Source organism: Cuculus canorus, chromosome 5 (assembly GCF_017976375.1).
Source record: "Cuculus canorus isolate bCucCan1 chromosome 5, bCucCan1.pri, whole genome shotgun sequence".
NCBI classification, from domain to species: domain Eukaryota; kingdom Metazoa; phylum Chordata; class Aves; order Cuculiformes; family Cuculidae; genus Cuculus; species Cuculus canorus.
Genome location: NC_071405.1, coordinates 35,273,904 through 35,297,716, shown reverse-complemented (window position 1 = coordinate 35,297,716; position 23,813 = coordinate 35,273,904). Strand labels below are relative to the sequence as shown.

At 40.8% G+C, this 23,813-nt stretch overlaps 1 protein-coding gene across 4 annotated transcripts in view; it reads left to right on the top strand.

Moving 5' to 3' along the window:
• The first annotated feature begins 2,139 nt into the window (after positions 1–2,139).
• The window catches only part of TEAD1 (TEA domain transcription factor 1), a 157,519-nt gene continuing 135,845 nt past the window's right edge, over positions 2,140–23,813 (top strand). For all 4 annotated transcript variants that reach the window (XM_054067330.1, XM_054067329.1, XM_054067328.1 and 1 more), the window contains exons 1-2: positions 2,140–2,218; positions 2,591–2,722. The gene's annotated coding sequence lies outside the window, so the exon portion shown is untranslated. The remainder of the gene's footprint in view (positions 2,219–2,590; positions 2,723–23,813) is intronic.

The following is a 23,813-nucleotide window of genomic DNA, read 5'->3' as shown; positions in this document are numbered from 1 at the left end:
CTGACGTGTCCAAAAGTGGTAGCCCTGCTGAGCAAACTTTCAAAGGTAGATACAAGTGTATGTTTGCACATCAAAATAGGCAATTTATTTCACAAACAGGCTCCAAGGTGTCCAGTTATCCATTTTGCTTATGCAAATATGAGTTTTCACAAGCACAACAGCTGTGTCTGCCTTGTGATTATTTCCATGAGGTAGCAGATTGTTAACTGAGGGAGACATGCCTTATGATAACGCCTGGGCAGTGTTTCTGGGGATGGGTACAGGAAGGATAAAGATAGTCTAACGACGCTTAAGTTCACAACTGGAGTGGTGCAAAACTTGCGTTGTGAAATCTGAAGCTGGGGCCAGTTTTCTGAGAAAGGTCGCGACCTGAATTCAGGGTGAAGACTATGAACCCCTGGGAACCGTGCTAGATCCGCGTTGATGTAGGGTGTGATTTGTACAAAGCCTTTCAGCTCAGCCCCCGCCCCGGAGCTCTGTGGGTGCCGTGGACACATAGACCCACATTTCCTAGGGACTAGCAGGGGTTTGTTTGCATAGGGGTTGGATGTGCGTGTGGGTAAGTTGGGCTGCCCAGGGGAGCCTTCCCATCCACCAAGGTCCAGACAGTTTCTCTGGCCCATTGCAGACCCCTGCTGCAGCCCCATAATTTGCATAAATGTTGGGAGGCACTACAGACCCTTAGACCTCATAGCGGCCTTCCAGTACCTGAGAGGGGGCCTCCAAGAAAGCTGAGGAGAGACTTTTTACAAGGGCATGTGGTGATAGGATGAGGGAGAATGGACTTAAATTGGAGGGGAAAGATTTAGATTAGTCATTGGGAAGAAATTCTTCATGATGAGCGTGGTGAGACACTGGCACAGGTTGCCCAGGGAAGCTGTGGCTGCCCCATCTCTGGAGGTGTTCAAGGCCAGGTTGGATGGGGTCTTGGGCAGCCTGATCCAGTGGGAGGTGTCCCTGCCCATGGCAAGGGGTTGAAACTGAGTGATCTTTAAGGTCCCTTCCAAAGCAAACCATCCTATGATTCTATGATCTCATTGCAGACCCCCATTGCAGACTCAGACTTTGAAAGTGTGTTGTGAAGCGCTGCAGCCCCCATCGCAGCCCCCTGCTGCAAGCCCTTCACAAAGCATTGCGGGTCCCTGTTGTGGGACCCCGTTGTGCAGCAATAGTGGCCTCCAGCTGGGTGGGTGAGTGGATGGATGGATGAACGGGTAGGTGGACGAGTGGGTGGTTGGATGGATGGATGGATGAATGGAGAGATGGATGGGTGGATGAATGGATGGATAGATGGGTGGGTGGATGAGTGGGTGGCTGAATGGAGAGGTGGATGGGTGGATGAATGGATGGATGGATGGGTGGGTGGGTGGGTGAGTGGGTGGGTGAATGGGGAGATGGATGGGTGGATGAATGGATGGATGGGTGGGTGGGTGAATGGAGAGACGGATGGGTGGATGAATGGATGGATGTGTGGGTGGGTGAGTGGGTGGGTGAATGGAGAGATGGATGAGTGGACGGACGGTTGGATGGGTGATTGGGTGAGTGGATGGGTGAGTGAATGGATGGGTGGATGGGTGGATGGATGGATGGATGGATGGATCAATGAATGGATGGATGGGTGGACAGATGGGTGCATGAGTGTATGGATGGATGAGTGGGTGGGTGGACAGATGGATTGGTGAGTGGATGGGTGGACGGGTGGATGGGTGCACCGACGGGCATGAGCACGGGTCCACGGGCGGGTGCTTATCGCTCCGCCCGCCCTCCCAGTTCGCCCTCCCCCCGCCCCCCCCCCCCCCCCCCCCCCCCCCCCCCCCCCCCCCCCCCCCGCTCCCCTCGGTCTCCCCTGTGAGGTCAGCGCGCGCAGGCCCCGCCCCGGCCCCGCCCGCCCGCGGCCTGAGGGGGCGGCGGGCCGCGCTCCGCCCCGCGGCCGCCCCGCTCCCGCGTTCATTTCATTCCTCCCCTCATTCCGCGCATTCCTCGCATCGCTGGCGCCGCGCAGCCCGGCCGGGAGCCCGGCCCGCCCCGCCGCCGGCCGGGCAGCAAAACTCATCCTCCAAGGGCTCCGGCCGCCGGCAACCCCTGCCGTGTAAATAGCGCTTTAAAAAAAAAAAAAAAAAAAAAAAAAAAATTAAAAAAAAAGAAAGAAAGAAAGAAATACGCGCGGGGCCATAAGTAGTCGGGGGGCGAAGTTTGCCGTCGGAGCGCGGAGGGGGAGGTAAGAGCGGGGCGCGGGGGCCGCGGGAGGCGGGCAGGGGGCACAAGTTGGAGTTGGCGGCGCTGCGGGCCCCGCAACAGGCGGGCGCTGCCCCGCGCCTGAGTCACGGCTCGGCACACACACACACACACACACACACACACACGCTCCCTCCCTCCCGACACACCGATCCGTGGCGTTTTTCACATTTTTTTCCTTTTTTTTTTTTTTTCCCCCGCGGGGAAGCGAGAAGTTGGGAGCCGCGCCTGGGAGCGGCGGTGCCCGCGGCGCGGCTCCTGCGCTGCCCCGAGCGCCTCCCGCCCCCCTTTTTGCTTTCCCTCTAAAAGATGAAAGAAGGAATGTCCTTTTTCGCTGCTTCTTCTCCTTCTCCAGAGCCGCTGCCGCTGGTTAATTGCACGTTCAAGTGGAAAATTTTCAGGAGTCAGCAGAAACATTGTATCCAAAAAAGACAAAGTCGCGGTTACAACACCACCGAGGAGATTGTCCCCGGAAAACTTCCTTTCGGTAGGAACCGTAGGGTGTTTTTTTCCTTCTTTATCCGTCCGTAGAGTGTTTTTTTTTTTTTTTCTTTATCCGTAACGTTTGGAAGAGATCTATTCCCCAGATGTCCCCAGAGCTGATGCTTAGGGCCGGTGGCAGCCTTTGTTCGCAGAAGGAGCGTTTTCAAAGGAAGTGCACTTCCAAGGGGGAGGGAAAAAGTTATACAGTACGGCTTTTGTAACGAAATTAAAACAAAGCGGCCCCCTCCAAACAGCTCAACAAAAGCGACGGGGAGAAATAAAGCGAGAGGGAGGGGGGAAAGAAAAAACCCAAACCCTCTCTCTTTTCTCCAAGGAAAAAAAGTTTGCGTTCCTGCCTCGCTCGAAGTAATCCTAGTCGTGATTTTTCTCGTCTCGCAATCTGTTTTAAGTTGAATGGGGTTACGGTATAAAAATATTTATGAAACAATGAAATACCAGCCACCCATGCTTCTCGGGAGAGTTGTTAACTTATTAGAAACAAGTGTCTGCCTTTGATAGGAAGAAATGAAAAGTGACCTCTAGAAGTGCTGGAAAGTTAGGGCGCAGTTCTGCTCTCCCTTCGCTTTCTGAATTTAAATGGCTCCCAGGATTTTTTAACTGTTAGTTGTTGAACACCATTTGGGAAAGGCCAAGGCACATCAGATTGTACTGGCATTTTCTGACATAAAATGGTATATGTAAGAAATGGAAGCTGAAATGGCAGAGCCCCGGGGGAAAAAAAAGTACCTATACAGCTGTATTCCTGTCTAGCAGAAGCATATTTGCTTTGACTAACTGTTGATAAACTTCAGAAATGCAGTATTGCCAGTTAGCGGTTTTACAGAGCTATCTAACCTAGATAATGGCAAAGTTTGGAGCTGTACGGTTAAAATACTGTTTTCTCTAGCCAATTGTTCAGTTATTATGCATTACATCTAATATGGAAATCTCTGTGGGAATGCCTCTTACAGGGAAATTCATGTAAATAACTAAGTGCTACTTGCAATTGAATATGAAAACAAAAATGATTGTTATAATTACATTAGGGCTTAATTTAAAATTATGTATGATTCTTCATATAACCTTAGATTCTGAATGCGTGTCTGTAATGCCTGATGTATTCTGTCTATAAATAGTTGGGGAATGCCGTTACAGGGATATTAGGTTGTACTGATGGTAAGATGGTGCTATCAAAAATGACACAGACCTGTATATTAAATTGCTGCTGGGGGTGGGAGGGAAGCTTGCGTGTTTGTTTGTATACGTGCATGTGTGTGTATTTATATATATACATGCATATGCATACTTTATTTGGGAATAGAAGCGCAGGAATTAATACAGTGAATGTCCTCTAAAACACAAAATCGAAGGTTTTACATTTGGGTCACATTTTGAACTTGCAAGTTTTTAAAATCAACTTTATGGAAAGATTTTCATTAAGGGAAAACTTTTTTGAGGTTGCATTGTTTTTTCACGTTCATGGTAAAAAGTGTCTTTTCACACTGCACTGATTTTTAATTAGGTCATAAGGCGTTTTCTGTACCGGTAGGGATAATTCTGCATTTTGTCTGCCGCAGGTTTTTATCAGCTGACAAAGCAGAAATTTTGGATGCAAAGGATTTATTTCAATTTTTCTTCTTGGTAATCTTGAAATACCTCTGGAAAGTACTTTATCGCTAAACGTGTTAGGTGTATTTTGAGCATCGATTTTACATACGCTGCTTTGGTGAAGTAAATGTTATTAGCCTTTGCACCCAGGAGAGAGTAATAACAGCTCTTGAGATTCGAATTACGATTTTATATTATGTACAGTTTCTTAGTCAGTGCTGAGTGGGATGTAAGGGGGCAGTGAAGCAGAGGAAAAATTTTGATTTGACAGGAGTCTTAGTAAAGACAGCCTCTGTGTAAAGGAGTTTAATTAAACAGCTAAAAAAGAACAACGGAACCTTAATTATGAACTAGACCCGCCGTGCATTTCCAGCTGAGAAATGATGGCATTCTGTGATGTGTGGAGATGTGTGAGCAAGTGCGTAACATGTTTGGTATAATTTGTAGCTAGCATTTTCTGTTGTTGTTATTGCTGGACAATGTAGTGGTTTTGGATATTGTTAAAGTGGTTTTTAGGCTTTGTTTGTCCATATATGAAAAAGTTAATCTTGGTTAAGTCACGTGCAGGGGAAAAGAAGATTTCTTCTTTCTTTCTTTTTAAACTACCTTTGTAGATCATGCTGTAAACAAACTTTCAGGATATAGTACAGGCAAAAGTGTAGTAAAGGCTTCAGGAGTTACAGAGAAATTCTGGTGTCTTTCACTTAATAAAAAGTGAAAGGTAAAAATGTGTAATTGTGTATTATGATACAGCAGTCAGTTTGCAGTCTATAAAGTAGGCTGGTTACACTGTTGGAACAATTTCACTAGCAGTAATCTGATTTTGTTGGAAAGTGCCTAAGACTATTTCCAAAACACGAAGATCTTGCATGAACATGAAGTTCTGAATGTGTGTGTTTGTGAGAAGGTTGCCTTCAAATATTATGTTCTGAATGCGTGGTTTCTGACTGTATATACACACACATCACGCTCTTGGTCTGGTATTTCTTTATGACATTAATATTAATGCTATATCATTCCAATGATGGTTTAAAAGCTGTCTTTCTGAAACGATGCCATTTATTTAAGCAGAAAAGGTTTGCTAGATACAGTCCTTACTTAGGTTAAAGTGACTGGGATGACTCATAGGAATAAACATTCGTGGGATCAAATACTAAGATATTTACAGCGTATGCTTTATGTACATAGTTAGTGTGATATTTGATGTCTAAAGAAGGCCATGGGTGCTATTCTGTATCATTGATTATGGCGGTATGGGGTTTGTATTCTACTTTGCTTGTAATCTACCTAAAACTTGCAGGCAAATTTCTGTTAAAACTTAGTTGCTCATTCCGTTTGTGCTCTTCGTCATAGCATGTGCAAATATAAGGTTTAGCTTTTTAAAAATCTGGTCTGCATTTAGTTTAATTCCATTGGCTTCATATGGCCACTTGCTATATTACATTGGCTGTAGCGAGGGTGCAAATTGGCCCTTTAAACATAATTTTGAAATCCCCAGTTCATCAGAAGGAGCTACCTTTGCAGGAGAGAAATAGTAGTTACTTATTTCTGGGATGTGAGATTTAATTGTTGCTTTGTCTCCATGCTGCACTTTGCCAATAGTGCTTGCCTCAAGTAGGAGTGTTTTGTATTCCTAAACTACAGTCACTTACTATAAAAAAAATAATCTAAGTGAGTGTCAACAAAATTTTAGAACCTGCAAGAGGTAAATCATATCCCTGAAAGAAACGGCTGTTAGAGGTTTTGTTGCAGTTTATGCCAGTACTGTATAATCTAAATTGTATCCTGTGATATATGAACGGATTAATGGCATTATTTATTGTAAAGCCAACTGACTGTAAGCCATACTGAAGACACACTTTTAGAAGAAAAATCTCTGCAATAAATTCCCACTTTATGAGTGTATCTTGCTTTCTGTTCTTGCACAAAACTCCTTTTGACTTTTGCTAGTGGAACAAGGATGGAATAATATTTCCTGGAATAATTTTGTGTTTGGTTTTAATGATTGCTCATTTCCAAAACATAAGACAGTGAAAAGCTGCAGACTTCAAACTTTTGAGGCACCAACTTCAAACCTGTTCCTCAGATTAGTCGCATCAAGTTCAGCTAGAACATTTCTAATTTAATGCCCCAAACCTTTCTTGTTTCTGTATGAAATCCTGATCCCACCGCAATCACAGAGTTTCGCCTTGTTATTGGTAAAGCCAAAATTTCTGTCAGTGTTGATGCAGGTTCAGCAACTTTTGTAATTACATTAGATTATTAAAATTCCCCGAGAATTGTATTAATTTTAAAATACAGGGATTTAAGAAATGGAGGGAAGAGGCAATGAGCCTGTGTCAAAATCTGGCTTCTAACAACTAGCTTGAGATAGTCTACACAGGAAATTACGAATATCTCAAAGAGTAACCCATCGTGTACTACATGTCCTTATTTGTTAGATGAGTTTTTGTACATACGTCAAGGACGCGATGAAAATCCACAGAGTGTGTGAAGGGTTTATAGACACTTGCCTGGTTGGTGCAGGGCTGCAAGCCCGTTTCCTAGTCCCTCCGGCTTGTGTCTGGGTTTGTCAGAGGCAGCCCATTTTACTTTGGCTCCTATCCAGTGGAAGGTATCACCTACAACTTTTGGTTCTTTGTCTTCTAGTCATTGTTTACTGGAAGGACGCGATTACTCCCTCTGCATCCTGCTGTAGCTTTCCAAAAGGCCGCCTTAAATTTCTAGCTTATTAGCTCTTCACTGAACTTTCAAGTCAGAGATAGTCTGTGCAGCAGTGGAAGCATAGGAACACAAAATACAAGTTTATTTCCTAGCAGGTCAGAAGGCAGAATGGGAAATCTCGGTGTGCTTGGAGGGAGGGGGAAGGGGAGAAAAGTTTAGGATTATGTGTAAAACTATTAAAATGCTATTGACTGGGAATCTAAAACAATGACGAGTGCTGTTGTTTTTACAGATACATGAACTGAAAACTGCTGCTAATGATGGGAAATGTTAATTATGTGAGAACATATTGAACTTATATTCTCTGGCATGAACTTTTTTAAATGCATCAACTGTGCTGCCTTTTATGCGCACAGCTTTCTAATTATCATAATTCAGTACAGCTCTGGCTTTTGGAAACAGTTCAAGTGCAATCTCAACTTAACATGAAAGGATTTTTTTTTTTTTTTAGAACTGAGAATGTTCAAGAACAATTTGAAAAGATAATCTAAAAATGCTACATACTTATCTGGGCATAAGTGAAAAAATAAATATGTTCCCTTAACTGCCTATCAAAGCAGAACAGACTATTAGCACAGAAAGTTATCTATTATTCTCATTATGTCTTTCACACTCCTACAGAAGACAGCTAAAACCATGTTTTTATAATTGAGTACCATAGACAAATCTACTAAATATTGATTTGCTATAGTTCTGTCAATTTTTGAAATGATAAATTGAGTGGATTACTGTGTCGTTATTAAAAGATTTTTCCTTAAATAGAATGCAAGTGAAAAAGATTTCATTTTCTTAAATAAAGCAAGAAGACAACATTTATGATCTTTTTGGTATTATCCATAGTGTTTCTGTAAACTAATATAAGTCTCACTGTAAATCTTCCTTATCTGTCAGTATTCACACCTTGTCTTTGTGGAGCTTGAGGGGGTTGAAAATACTGAGTCTTTCTAAAGCTTTCAAAAATGTGTGCGGTTTTTGTTGTTCTTTTTTTTTTTTCTTTTCTTTTAATAAATTTAATTTAACTTGCACTTGCATTATCCTTTCACTTTTTTAATTTGTTTTTTTTTTGGGTTTTAGTGTCCACCCTTCCCCCATTTTACCCGGCTTCTGGCTCAAAAAGAATCAGAATTTTTTTTTCATACTTGTCTTTTCCTTTACTACAGTACATGCTACATTTCAAAAATGCAAAGAAAGCCCCAGTGAAATAAAATGACTTCATTTGAGCTGGCACTTAAGAGCAGAATTCACTTCCATAGTGCTGAAATAAAAGAAGCCAAGTGTTTTAAACAGCCACTCCCCTAGGCCAGAGTGTTTTTAGAAAAGCTCATTGTCTAGATTTGAGCTGTAGCAGTATGCCTGCCTCTGTTAAATCTCCTGATCCAGACAGCTCGATTTCTAAAGTTGACATCTGGTTTACTCTTTGTTCACCTGTTTAAAAAAAAATGCAAATAGGCGAGTGTGCCATTGCCCTAGAGCTCTGCAAAAAAATAAAAATGCTGTTGACAGTTTGTCAAATAGTGCTTCCAGTCTAAGACTGCAGCAGCCTATTGTTATGCCAGCAACAGGCAGCAGAAGTTGTGGCACCATATGGCTAGTATATGCTTCAGATAAGCTATCTGTTAATTTAGCTTATCAGTAGCGTTTTGATATGCTTCATGTTTGAATCACCAACCAGTATGGCCTTGGGTATTTTTGGTGCCAAATTATTCCTTAACATTATAGACATCACAGTTATTCCCTTGGCGGAATCTCTCCATTCATTCATCTCATGGTGCCCTGAACAATGGTGCTTATTTTTGGAATTAACTGGCATGTTTTCTTACATGGTGTCTTTCTGTTGGGATATTATAACTCAGGAATGACATTTTGGTTTTGAGGGGAGAAAATGTCAGAACAGACTTTGGAAGAAAAGGTAGATTCATAGAGGTTTAATGGATTAAAGCCTTTGTTTTGTGTATCTCAATTAAAATATACCTAGTGTTTGGAGATGTTAATTAATGGGAGAAAACAAATTTAATTTGTATTTAATCTGCCACCACCATGTGTACATACTTTTTGTCCTAAAGCTGTTTAACAATTTAAAATAAAAGGCAAAACTCTGTAAATTTTCATTTTCCACACCCCTGATTTTACCTTTATTTTTTCCAAAAAAATTAACCTTTAAAGACAATCGTGTCCCTATATCTGCTGCCAGCTGATCTTTGAAGACTTTTATTTTTTTTATTTTTTCACAATCAACTGAAAGTCTTGTAGAAGACTTGAAGATTCAATGGAAGTTCCTTCATCATCACCCGAATCCTGCGTTTCTTTCGCCATAATTATTTTGTTGCAGGAAAATTGTCAAACCATAAATACAATCTTCCATTCAGTGCTGCAGTGATGTCCTTAGGGTAGGATCCATCTGTGTTGCTCTCTGACCTTGCAGCACATTCCTCTGTGTCTTCTGCCCTACGGGCTCTGTCTTGCTGTTCCTTACAGGGCACCACATCTGTCTCTGGTTGCCTGGACTCTCCTCTTTCCTCGGGTTGTGCTTACTTGATTTTGGACAGTGTTTGATTGGCCTCTCCTTCCTTAGCATCAGGTGCCTTTTTGTTTCCCTCCTTTTGCTATCTATACAGCCGAGTCCTCCGTATCATATCAGTACTGCAGCTGCTTGCAGATGTGGTCCTGCTGTTGGGTCTCTCTGCCCATCCTAGTTGCCACACTGCTTCTGCTTCTTTGCCCTGGCTATTGGAAAGAAAGGACCGCTTGTGCTTGTACAGTGCCTTTCATGTCCAGGATACTTAATGACCAACAAAAGAACCAGATTTTCTTTCAAAGAACTTTACAATCATCTTCTAAATCTGTTTGCTGACACCACTTTTTTCATTAATGAAAGGAGGTCAAAGAGAAGGAAATTTTTCTCCTGTCCTTTTGGAACAGGATGATGCGACAGTCTGGAACTGCCCCACTAAAGTCACCCTGCTGACCTGCATGGAAAAATGCAAGAGCTGGCAGAGTGTGTAGAAGCCAACCAGGTGGGTAGCGAAGTGAGAGGTGATGCTCCTACCTTACCATTGTGCCCGAGTTGACATGGATACCTGCAGAAAATGAGGAAAGTTTGTGGTCCTTGATTTCTTGGTTCATTAAAATGTAACCAATCTATGTTTATTCAGTACAATAAGATGCATCTTTCATATGGTTGTAGATGGGTTTGGTTTTTTGTTTTCTTTTTTTTTTTACTAAGCTTCAGAGCATGTCAGAGCAGAGCATTATTTGATTTGGTATCTGCTTGATTTGGCTTTACTAGTTTTCATTGGTTTCAGTCATTGTTTTGTGATAGGAAACACATAGCTCCAAATAACGTGCATTTTGTTCTTTAAATCAACTGGTTTTGGTGCATAGGGATTTCTTGCTCTGCTTCTTGGCATATTTACTATATGCTTAGTGACCGGTTGTATAAAGGGGCACACTTGAAAGACAATTTTAAAATATGCAGCTTCCTATACCGATTCACTTTAGCCTCTAGTGTTAGCAATATTTCTGCTGGTGAAATGATGACCCATAAATAACTTTATCTTCCAAAATGTCTAAAAACAATATAAGAAGTACAAAGGGTAATAGAATTATCATAGTTCTTAGTTGCATGGAAAATTCACTAATATTCTGGCCTCCTGAGATTTTGGAAAGAAATTAAAAGAACCCTTTTTTAGGTAGCAGGCTGCTTTTAATGGTTCTTCTGTATTAAGGAACGTACAGTATTGTAGGTTATTTATTTCTAGGCATGCAGTACAGGGTGAAGAGCCTGCAATTCAGCTAGCAATGCCTCTGTGCCCTGAGGTAAACTCTATTTCACAAAGGGAATTTTGATTATGGTCTACTGCTCTGTAGCATAGTGGAGGCTTCAAGAGGCAAGTGGTAAATGCTACCAAAGAAAAGCTGGATTGGAGCCACTGACGTCATCTAAGTAAATCTGCTGTAGGACTATAGCCATAAAATGACTGCCAGCCACTAAGCGCACTTTGGCCTTTTCTTGTCAACTGTTTTAACTGCTTTTTTTCTTTTCCTCCAAGCAACATACATTTTGTTTTCTTTTTTTTTTTTTTTTGCACTAGTTGTGCATGCAGTGAAATATAGAAATGCTAATGTTCCCCTCCCTCCCCACAACACTGTGCATAGCGTGTGAGTAGCTGCAGCTTGCATTCAAAAATTAAAAAGTAAACCAGTACTTTTCCATACATGAGCCCCACAGAAATAAGCTTCTATCTCAAGCCATTTTTTAGGTGCAAGAGCCTGGCAGTTTAAGTTACAGCGTACTGATGAGGTTTGTGTTGTGGGCAAAAAGTGTTTTGATGCACAGGAGGGCATGCTTCCCTCTGGAAGAACTACACACGTAAAAAGGCTGGTTGTGAATTCTGAATTAGCACAAAATGCATGTGTGTGTGAGTGCTTAAGATTCAGTGGCAGTCATTGCTTTAAGATTGACCTCTGCATTTCCAGTCACCCCTGAAACAAAACTTTCCTGTTGTTTCAAACACCCAAATGTGTTGTTACCAACTGATCTTTGGATAATACTTTTTATACACAGCTAAAGAAACTACGTGCATTAACAATAGTAGCTCTAGGATTCATTGATTAATATGTAGCAGTAGATATACGTGTACCTAAGGGTATATCTAAAAATGCAATTGATATCCCACCTGTCCTCCACTTGAAGTTCATCTGTGTCAGGATTTCAACAAAAGTACTCAGGTTTTTGACAGTAGATTTTGAATTGATTGTCCACGTTCTCTTTAAATGAATTTCCAAGAAGTTTAACATACTATTTTTTTAAACAGAGTGCACTGTAAAACACATTCATAATGATTAGCCAGTAAGTCCCATGACAATATTTGTTTACTTGATTTATGTACTTTTTTTTACTTTAAAATAAGAAGTAAGTATCACTGTTTTTGAAGTTTGAGTCTTATGATCAGAAATATATTAAAACCAGTATCTTATCCATGAATCATTAGATGAGTCAGTTCCTGAAACCACTACAAGCCTCACAGTTCTTGGCTACGACTGAAAGCAGGAAATCCAGGCTTCAATAACTTCCTTTCCCAGTACTGGCTATAGCAGTGTTAGTGGTTAGTATATGCTGCTTTTGTAAGCAATAGGAAGATGTATGTCTGAGGAACAAAGGCACTCAAGTCAATTTGCTGAAACTGTTTATAATTTGTGGTCTTGATTTGAATGTCAGGATATATTGGCATATACTACATTCTGTGCTGCAGTACGTTTTCCAGCAGTGATATTCAGAATATGAAATAGAGGGAACACATTATGGCACAATTCTTGGACAAAACCCATCTAATCAGTTTACCAGGAAACTGGAAGATATTTTAGTGTTATCATCCAGCTCCTGAAGAGTAATGGGAATGAGAACTGAACACATAGGACTCAATTTTAAATGTTTATTTAGCAGTTACTTTGTTTTATGCTTGTGCAACAAACTATTTTTATTCTGTTTCAGTGCTCCAAAAGGGCTTGAAAAAAACCCAAACCAAACTTGGAACTTGTAAAATAAAAACACATGATTTGTATTTCAGTCTCCTTTTCTGTAGTGAAAACTGTTTGCCTCCTCATAATCAAGGACACATTGATTGTTTCTATGTCAGTGGAGCATTGTTGGCTGCAGAATCTCTCTCTTTAAATGTGGAGTGCCTGTACACTAAGACATCTGTGCAAGAGGATGAACTATTTACTTTTCTGAGCTAACCGGGCCAGATTCAGGTTTGGTACAATGTTGATCTTAATGTGTTTACACCTGGAAACTGTTCAACCCTTTGTGTTTTTCTTAAATATTATGAAAGATAGTTTGGTATCTTGTTCTTATTGTTTGGTTAATTTACCTCTTTAATTAATCAGCAGCACATAAGAGCCAAACCTACCTTCTTTTATTATTCTTTTTGTTCTTCCCTCCAAAAAATCATTTGTTTATAACAAGCTGGGAAAAAACACAAATATTGAGAGCAATAAATTAGTGAGACACTGCATTAAAAAGCTACTTTTTGTCAGTATTAGTTAAACAGTATAGGCATTATTGATTAAAAGCAAATATGAGCTCTTCATTTAAACAGGCAGAATGGTTATTGTACATCAGGCTACAACAGCTTTTGTGTTAGGTAATACATGAAATTGCTTTAATAAAGCAAGCTACGAGATAGATTCTTTCTTCACTGGTGCAGTTCCATGTTGGTAGATGGACTTCAGTGTAACTGATGGCCACTTACAGTGTTGGAGCCAAATGGCTTTCACCTCATACTGATGTCCAGCGTAGTGCTGCTTAAGCCTTTTGTTTGTCAGGCAGTATGAAGGAGGATTGGTCTGGGGGAGCACAGACCTTGAAAGCAGCTGAGTGCTGAGATCCTTTTTGTATGGAGACCAGTATCCATCACAGAGACTTTTTCCAACCTTCTCCCTCTGTCTGTGCATCTCCACGCTCCAGGGAAAGACCCAGAGAGGGTCAGTTGCTTGCTTAGACTATGATATGGGAGCCTTTGAGGGACGGTTTCGAGTTATAGATGAGGTTGTGCTTGATGGAGAGGAAGAGACTTCCCTCTCCTAGTTGGCAGATTTGTGTCAGCACAGTTTTCATGGGCACTTTTCTGATGGCCTGTGCCAGCTGCTCTTTTCTCCCACAGTAGGGCTGGTAGCACCCATCCAGGGACAGGCCACTGGATGTGTTTTCCTATAATGGGGCTGTGCCTGAAGTGGGTTGCAGGGGCTTTTGACATGGCAGCGAGTACCCAAGCAAACTGCTCTGATGACTCTGGAGGGATTGGGATTTCTTTTACAATATTTAATGGGATGCTACTGAGCCATGAGGGAGCAAGTAGCATTTAAAAAATGTAAACAGAGTAACTGGTCCGTACCTGCAATTTCACAGCACCAACTCCTCTGGTATAGGAAGTTTGTAGAGTTCTCAGTTTTTGATACCAGACTTCCCCAAGTATCTGCTTCTTTGCTTCTGGAGGCAAGTCTCAATCAGGTGAGGGAGATCACTAGAGTCATGTCCCAGGCAAGCAGAGATCTGTGCCATCAAGCTTGCACAGTGTAGAGCATCATGTGAGCAGAGTGGCTTGGGCTGTATAAACAGCTAGACTGTTGGGGGCAAGCTGGCTTGTCTCACCCTTCCTTTTCTACCACACTTAAAGGAGCAGCCTTTGAAAGAAGAGCTAGGTACCTACATCCAGAAAAGAGGCTCCTGGAGAGGCATGCAACATTCCTTTCTCTTGGCTAGTTTAAGTGGTGCTTTATTCACAGATGCTGTGCTAGAGCACCAGCTGTTTATGTACACTGGAGAAGAAGCTTCACTTAGGTGTGTCACCTCTGCTATGGGGAGCCAGATGCTGATGCTCTAGGGATTCCAGTGTTCAGCATCGCACCACCTATTGTGGATTGAACGTAGTACATTGTAATTAACTTCTTATAATAACAATAATTACATTAATTAACTCACTGAAATAATAAGGATGTTCTTCAGCTGCTTCTGCATGCTGCTTTTGGGACAGAAATCTTTCTTTCTTTCTTGTTTTCTGTTTAAGGGAAAATTTAAGCACTATAGCAACGGAAAATAGCAGAGATTTTTCACAAGATCAAAGCATATGTAAAAGGTATGGTTCATGTTTGTGTCCGTATGAAGTGCAATTTTCTATTAATTAATATTAAAGAATGATTGTTTAAGAACAAAGAAAAAAACCTTTGAGTGGAATAAACATCCAGAAGTTTAGAATCAGGTTATAGTTATGCTTGATTTCATTTATTTCACTTGCAAAGAAATGTAAATGATTTAATATTGTTTTCCTAGTTGAACAGTACTGAATATGGGAATTGTAATACATAAGATCTGGAGATACATTTTGATCAAGCTTATACACTTTAAATGTGTATGGACTGAACATCTTTGTGTTACTATCGATCAGAGAGACGTCCTGTTGCTCTGATGTGGATTTTGGTTTGGGATTAGAGACCTGGGGCTTTGAATTGCTTGCTATCTGTAGACCAAGTCATCAGTGCCTACTGATTGATTCATTAATTAAAATCAATTTAAATGGATTTGTAAGCCTCATGTAACAGATTATCTTATTAACAGCATGAGAAAGGCACTGTGATCTGAAAGGAATGTGTCGCTTTGACAAAATGTAGCACATTTTAATGGGAGAATTTCATGGATTGCTGTTGCTATAAGTGATCTATGCAAATGAAAGCACCTTACTTAAATCCTGCATTAAACAGACTCTTCCCGTTGAACATATTATTTTATTTTTTTGTGACCCTTCTCCAAAAGCTTGACATTAAGATTTGTGTGTGTGTGTATGTGCATGTGTATGTGTTTACAGATCTACTCGTGGTTACAAAGACATGTTAAGTATTGTCAAGCTTCTGATATATTCTGGTCTTGGAGATTCTTATTTTTTCTTTAACATCTCCCTCACCCCATTTAAAAATTACCCACAACAAGAAAAATAATTTCCTAAATTGCTGAAAACAAAACGACCGAGAGAACATCTAATACTGTTTAATCCATGCTACGCCTGCTCAGCAGCACTGTCTCTGGAGGAGACCCTTTGGACAGCTGGAGGGGCCACGTGGGCAGAGGGGAGTTCTGGCAGAAGTAGAAGTGTCAAAGACGTGGCAATAAAGCCTCTCCTGTTTGGGAGAGGGGAGGCTCCTCAGTCAGTTTTGCATTTGCTTTGTACCTTCTTTTCACATTAAGATGTTTAGCAAGTCAGTCCAAGCATCTATCTCTATATTATTATGCTCTGTGATAAGGCGTCAAGACTATCTAAACCAAAGTGTCAGCAAAATCAATGGGAATTTTTAATTTAGTTTCAAACAGAGCAGGGTTTTTGCCTCTAAATCGTAGCCTTGCCTGCAACTTTTCAGTAATTTCAATAATGTGCGTGCTCTCCAAATCCATATTTTATAGGAAAGGAGATTTTATATTGTGCATGCTATATTGTAGCATCACTTTACGTATTTTTTCCTTAGATTGTTCTCCCTGTCCATTTGTGATCAGGGAGCAAATTGAATTAAATTATGAGATCCCTTTTCGTTATAGTGAAGCTAGTTTCACCTCATGTTTCCCCTAGAAATGGAAGAGTCTATGAAAACAGGCAGTAATAAATTGTGGATATCAAGGGAAAAATTTTTGTGAACGTCTTAAACCACAAAACAAAGTGACTACCATCATCTAGCTCTGAATTGCCTCATAGACTTTATTCATTCAATGTGTAGGCAATTCTTCAAAGCAAAGCATTGTTGATGAGTGTTGCTTATTAGATAGTCTTACTCTCATTGGCAGCATAGGTTGCAAATCTTTAAGGAAAAGAGGTTTAAAAGTGGATTGACATGGTAGCCCAATGGTAACTGGGTTTTGGTGAAATTAATTGCATTGCCTGAGATGTGGGGAATTTGACTTGGTAGAAAACTTTTTGATTGCTTGTGGAAAATTGAACAAGGTATTTGGGAGATGTAGTATTTTAAAATAAGTGTAATACTTTAATCATTTGGCTTGTAAGTAGGCTTAGTGGCCTGCAACTTTTCTATAGTTATCTTTTGATATTCTTTGGGTTTTTACTTTGGAGGATGGGTGATTCACCTCGCCATGCACATAGTCATGTTGGCAACCCACTGCCCTCTAATGTAAGCTTCAGTAAGAAATTTGGAGGATGATTCTGAAGTGCACAAGGACAATGCAAACTACAAAACCAGCAGCTCTTGGGGCTCCTCAGGGTACATGTACACCTTACAAAAAGCCCATGCTGCCTGCTGTGCCAATCCCTTTCCTACTCTACATCTGCGGCTATTGCAGATGTATTAGTGTGAGGTTTGTGGCTATGTCCTGCTGGGTCACTTGAGTCTGGGAACTTGGAAGCTAGCATAGAAATCGTGGGTGTGACAAGTTAATTCATCCTGGATGAAGCTGTTGAATCCAAGGAGAAAGTCTTCTTGCGTTGGCTTACATTAGCTCTTAGATTAGCGTGCCAATTTGAAATTAGAGTAGTCATGCAATAATTATTTATTTTGTGAACCCTTTGGTTTGGAAAGGAACAAGGAGACTCTTGAACTTAGAAGAAATGTGCTGAGCGGTAGCATTTTCTTGAAAATGAGAGAAGAGAGTAAGACAGGACATAAGCAAGATGTAACCCCCTTGAAGGGGCAAACTTGAAGACAGGGAACTCCAAGGTAGAAGACAGGCCATGACTGCCTGCCCTCTCTTCTAGTACTGAATAGTATATGGAAGTGCAGTCCTTCCCTTCAGCTGCTTCATCTTACATGTCCAATTCTTCAGCTGTAGAATCACGTTTTCAATTAATCGACTTTCTTCAGTTGAATTTCAACCATAGGCTTCTGGCTAAAAGGAAAGCAACATTGTTGGTGAATAGCTTTTAAATAGCATACTACATAACCCTACCATTATGACTTCAGGGAATATTTTCCATTCCACTTTTGTCTATAATGTGAATCTTAGTAACATTTATCTCGTATTAAGGCTGCAAAGATTTTCGTCTGTATGTTGCAAACCTTGTGAAATGTTCTTTATTCTTGCAAATTATAAATAGTTCAGTTGGCTCAACTGTCCCTTTTGTAAGCACGTGATTTTTTTATAATATGACATAGTTATGGGGAGTGTTGTTCAAAATGCAATTGAATTGTACAGTAATAAAATTTCCATGGAGTTCTATGAAGGTCAGTGGTATGCAATTAATTGCTCAGCTGATGACGGGTGCTGGGTAGGAAGTGTTGCTGCCCTAGATACTAAACATAATAATTAAGCTCAGGGGTTAGTATTAAAAGCATGGAAAATAGATGACTGTCATTAACACAGAATTTGTGTTGATATTGGTTTTAACAATTTTGTAGTAGGTGTAGGTTCATGCCTTAATGTTACACTTGCAATTTATAGTTTATATATCCGAGGAAAATGTCTGTTCTGAAGCTTGGAGGATGGGGCTCAAATTAAGAGGACTGAGTACTTTATTTATTGCTATATTTTTGGTGCTTCATAAGCCAGTCTTATTGAAGAAAGTTTCTAGTTCTCTGTATATTCAGGGGAGAATGCTGCCTGCCTTTGAAGGCTACGTGGCCATCCACCCTCTGTGCCTAAATTGAAGTGGATGGCATCTTCCTTGTCTGAGTAGAGAAAAGTAGGAGTTTACATGGGTGGGGGGTATAACTGCTGTTAGGTATGGAAATTCAGGCGTGGATTTGAGCATCTCACTGTTTTGAATGCCTAGGTTGTCTCTGCCTGTTTTGTACTGTAGCTGCCCTTTTCTGTTCAAATGGAAGTAAGGAAATGTCAGTGGGCAAAGAAGGGAAAGCTTTGCAGAATAAGAAAGGATGTGTCTTTGAGAGGTGCCTGATTTAACTGTACCTGCAAACTCTTTGTTTTTTTTCAGCCTGAGCAAGGTTTGTCTATTTTACTTAAGAATATTTAGAAAAAAATGTAAGAATCAGTCAAAATGTTAAAGTTTATTTTTCCCCTTTTATTAATGCACTCCTGTGAGCACAGCTTACCAGATCCCATTGTGTTTAGTTTTACTGCTGTGCCATGAGGCTGTCTTAGACAACTGGAGAGCATTTAAAATATACTGTGTGGTAGATTACTGTGTGTGAAACTCTCATAGCGAACTTGTTATGGTGTGATGCAAACAAGGCATAATTGCGAGGAGCATAGACTAAATATTCTCCTGGAATAGGCCAGATTGAACATGAAGTGTCATAACTGTGAAGACTAGGGGGAAATCTTGGCTTCAAAGAAGTCGAAGCCATAAATGAATGGAGTCTTTTCCCCTTACATTTACACCTTCATTCACAAAGAATCTTTTAGAGCAGCCTTCAGTCACTGGCAAGCAGAGTAAAGAAATTAAGGAAACTTCAGGTTAATATTTGTCTCTTCAAAGTCTCTCCCTAGTTTTAACCAAGTAGATTTACCTCCTTTAGACAAGTTGCTAAGAATGATAATTGCCCTTGTTTCTCCTCTGATTTTAAATGTGCACATTTTATGGGATGATCAGTCAATATTAATATAAAAATGCCAGTTTGCCTTGGCTTAGTCTATCTTTGTAAGAGCCATGACTTGGAAATAGGAGAATGGCATGCTGCTGCTGTTGGAGGCATTGAAATGTGTTGTGAATCCCTGCGGCTAAGTGCTGTGGGAAACCGTGAATTAGCATTTCAGCATAGAGTGCGGAAGTGTTCACAGATACTTCAGTGGAACAAAATCTTTTTAAGTGATTTGTTAGAGGATTTACCATTTCCCTTGCTGTCTAAAATTCCTGTAGAGTAAAAATAAATAGAAAGCTTAAAAGTATTTCGCAACATATCAATAAAGCATATACCAATTCTTACAAACTCGTATTTAAAGTTATTGGACTAGAGCTCTTCTAATCTGGTGGTTTTAATGTGCCTGGGTACTTTTTTACTACTTCTGGGAAGAAAGGTGCTCATGTGATTAAGGCACGAGTCAGGGGGCAGGGATTTGCATTTAGTTTCTGGGCCAGAGTTGAGTGAGGAAGCTGGGAGAAGGGTTCCTTGCTCAGATTACCAGTGTAGGGGCCGACTGGGGAGAATCAGAGGAAAATCCATCCCATTGCATTGGGTGTACAAGTTAATATTTGCAAAGTCCTTTCATATACCTGTGTAGAAAGTGCTGTAAGTGTAAGTGATTGACTCTGACATAGAGATTTCCCTACTTCTTTGCTTTACACAATTTTCCATAATTGGCTTGGAGTGGTGAGATTGAGTGTAATTAAGTCTCATAATTAATTAATATGAGAAAGCCTACGCAAAAGCGGAGTAAGTATTTCAGATTTCATGATTTGGTCCCTCTGTAAAATTGGAGTAATAATACCTTGTTACTTAGTGCTGTAAGCAATAATTGGATAATAGTTATAAAGTGCTTTATTATGAAAATGTATGCAAAGAACCATTTTTAAGAAAGAATCATTTTTAAGCAGTGAAGCCGCTGCATAGATCTCAGTCTCTGCAGAAAAGCTGATTCTCCTCTTAAGTAACATGCTGAAACTAGTGTATCCCCGGGCCAGAAGAAACATCAAGTCAGTATTTAAGGCTGCTCACAGAATGATCATAGCTTTTTGAAATATTCTTGTGGAAGACTTGTCTTTTTTTGTTGTTTGTTTGTTTTTAATTTAAATAACAGTTAAAAAATCCTTACTTAGAGGTGTAGTAACAGTGATTTAGACTCCCATTATGCTAACAGATCACCAAACAGGCAAAGCAATCATATGCATAATTTAGGACGTAAAGTCTCCTAGCATGTTTTATGATGAACTGTTAATAGACTGCTTTCATTTAGCGCAGCAATTCTAGATCCGTGAGGACAAGGAAAGTTACAGAGAGCCCCTTGCATCCCTTTTTGAGACCTGCCAGCAGCATTTCTTTCTGCTTTTGCATTTGTAAAACTGAGTACAGATATTGACCTGGGCAGTCACTCCACTGGTAAGACAGCAAATAAGTCCTGCAGCCTGTGTGGAGGAAAAATCGCCCTATGTGACAGACGTCCACAGGTGAATAAAATGAGGAATGAGTCAATATGTGCTGCCCTGATGGCACTGAGGACAGCAAGGAAAGGTCAATCGGTCTCTGCTGGCTGGTGTGTTTCTGGGAATAACGCTTGGACTAGGGATAGGCCATCAAAAAGCTCATTCTGATTGCTCTCTGGAAAGGTACTGAAAACTGTGAAACTTGGCCAGGTCGGTCAGGGCTGAAGCTTTTCAGTGAAACCGCAAATGATATGGCTGCTGAACCAAGCAAAGGCAAGCACTTCAGATCCCTGCCAGACCATACTTTTATCAGCTCCTTGGCTTTACTGTACCAGCTTTGCAAAACTGAAGAAGTGCAGGGGGCAACCTGGAGGAGGAAAGACGAACATTAAGTAATTACCCTTCCAACTGCCCAGCAAACAGTATTTGTGCCTGGCGGGAGGCCAGGCCATCAATACTATGGGTGAGGACCTGGTGAATGAAGTTTGCTTGCAAGTGGTCTATGACATCCTTGCACCAGTGGCTCTTGGAGGTGTTCCCTGACAAATCGTTCATGGACTGGTCAGACAATGGTGAAGCAGTTCAATTTGTAACTCCCAGTACTCTGGTAGTATCCTGAGGTAAGTGAGATAGTGATACATTTGCCTATTGTTAACCTCAGAAAACGATCTCCAGAACTGACTTACTGTGGAGAATATAGGAAGGGTACTTTGGAATATGCCTCCTGTAGATGCATCGCTACCGATATTTGACTGATATAAATGTAAGGTTTGGAAATGCATAATCTTGTATGATATGGTTTGGCAGAGAAATGCAGTAATCTCTTTTATTGTTAGCTACATCCTTTTCCTGTGAGAGTTTATGAGAATGTTTCCAGACTTAACATGTTTCCTCTCCTCACTACAGTTCATCTGCCAATCTGACCCTCCCAAGGAAAGTAAGCTGGCTCTGATTGTCAAATAGATGAGGGGAGTATCATCAGGAAAGCAGCAGGGAAATTTAAGGTCTAACCCTTTCTGTAGAACTGGGTTTGGCTCTTTGTGATTGCAGAAGGTGAGAGTTAAAGGCCATCTGTGTATCCCTGCACCACTGTAACAGACGTCAGATAAATACACTGTCTCTTTTGTAAACTTCTTAAGAGAACTTCAGAGCGAACTGTTGTTTTATACATGAAGCAGTGGCATGCTGCTGCATAGCTAAATCTGCAATTGAATTGCCATTAGTATATGAGCCTCTTGCTGTGCCCCGCATAGAACTGCCCTGAAAGAAAAGTCATATTTATTCTCAAAAGGGGCAGGCTTTGGCATCATGCCTGGTAACATGTTTTTCTAGCAAACCTGAAGTGAACCATCTCACCATAGCTCCGCTAGATTTGAGTTCACCTAAACTCCTCCTTTTGAGAGAGACAGAAAGAAAAGAAGAGATGGGGAGAGAGGAATTACATATAGTTTTTAGGTTTCCCTTGCATTTTTTCCACTACCCCACATGAAAGATCTTTTTAAAATCACAGTGAAGTTTGAAATATCCTTAATAATTAAATTAAGAATGTTCCTATCAGATTTGGCTCTGCTAAGTTAATGCAGGAGTCAAATAACTACTGGAAGACATAAGAAAAAACAAATGTCTTGGCACTTTTCCCTACAAGGCTGAATGTGAGTCAGTATCTAAGAAGTCTTCTCAATGAAAATGAGAAATAATCTTAATAAAAATTCAAATTATTCAGATGAGCTGCTTGTAAATTACACCATATAAATATAGTAGTTGCCACAATGAGAAACTTCCTCCTAACACTGTTTTGGAAGACATTAACTTGAAAATAAAGATCTGAGAGATAATTACTATTATTAATTCTTATTACTACTACTACTGTCATTTCAGTTTGTGCTGCATTGGCATTAAGAGGCCCAAAAGAGCATCCAAGATCCACTGTTTCCAGATTCTGCTTAACGTAATGATATACTCCTGCTCAGGAAAACTTAGTTTCTAAATGCACAAGACCAGGCATAGGGTTGGGTCTCAGGCAAGGGAAGTTAGAAGTCTTGCCTCAAGCCCCACAGGAGCTTGTGACTAGACCAGAGTTTAATCCTGATATGCTAATTTCAGTCCAGCTGTTTTAACCAAAAGCTGCATCCCTCATGTAAGTCTTTTGAATTCCTCTAATGAGATGAAGTTTTTCATCTCTGCAATATCAAGATAAGGTATTGACGTCTTCAGAAAAAGGTTATACTGGACTCCAATTATATAGGTCTTCAGGAAGAAGTTGTGGGACACCAGGATGCGTCTGGATTTTTTTCTTTTGTTCTTAACACATCCTGCCTTGCCCCCCCTCCCCCTTTTTTTTAATAAACATCCACTGCTTTCATTTTTATTTCCATTTCTGAGAGGACTGCACCTCCCTCTCACTAGTTTGTCACACATTGTGGAGTGTGGAGGTGCAGCATTCAAAACCAAAAGAGGAAAATGTGCTGATTTTGGGCAGCTGACAAAATGATCCTCATTTCTTTGCTATTGGAAGTGTGCACTCTCTGGCAGGCAGCACAGTTGAAAATATGATTGCCTAGTTCATAGCATGTCTTCATTGAAGAAAATGCTTGCCAGGTACTTAAATGCTTTATTCAAATCCCTTCTAGTTGCAGAACATACCTGATATGCATAGGCAGCTGGACAGCCTGGTCAGAGGGAGCAAGAATGGGATGATTTGATTTATAGGGTAGAAGAAACAGAACAAAATTTTCTTGCTTTGTAGATGAGGTTCGGTGCATTTAGGGCTCTACAGGTGCATTTGAGAGAGGGGAACCATAATGGAACACCTGTGGCCTTGCACCTGGGGTTCATGTACCATCTCTGTGCTCATCAGGTTTCAGAAATGTTCTCTGCCTGCCCATGGTGCATGGCCTGGCATCCCAGCAGCTGGGCTGCTGGTGAGCCATCATTCAGCATGAAGCTCTGCAAGAGATTGTCTTTCATCGGAGCACTACTGCCTTTCTCTCCCCAAATGAAGCCTGAGACCATGGAAACTTTTGGTGAGTGATGCAGGTATATCACTAAACGTGATTATTGTAGGGATATACTTAGGCTTTGGCTTGCCCAGAGGCTCTGGTGAGAACAAAAATTGCCAGTGTAAAAGGACACAACAGCCTGATAGACCGATTTAAAGCCAGCCTGCAAGAAAAATGGGAATTAACTCAGAACTGACATTGAAGACTTGGGTAAAAATTAAGTCTTCACTTCAGA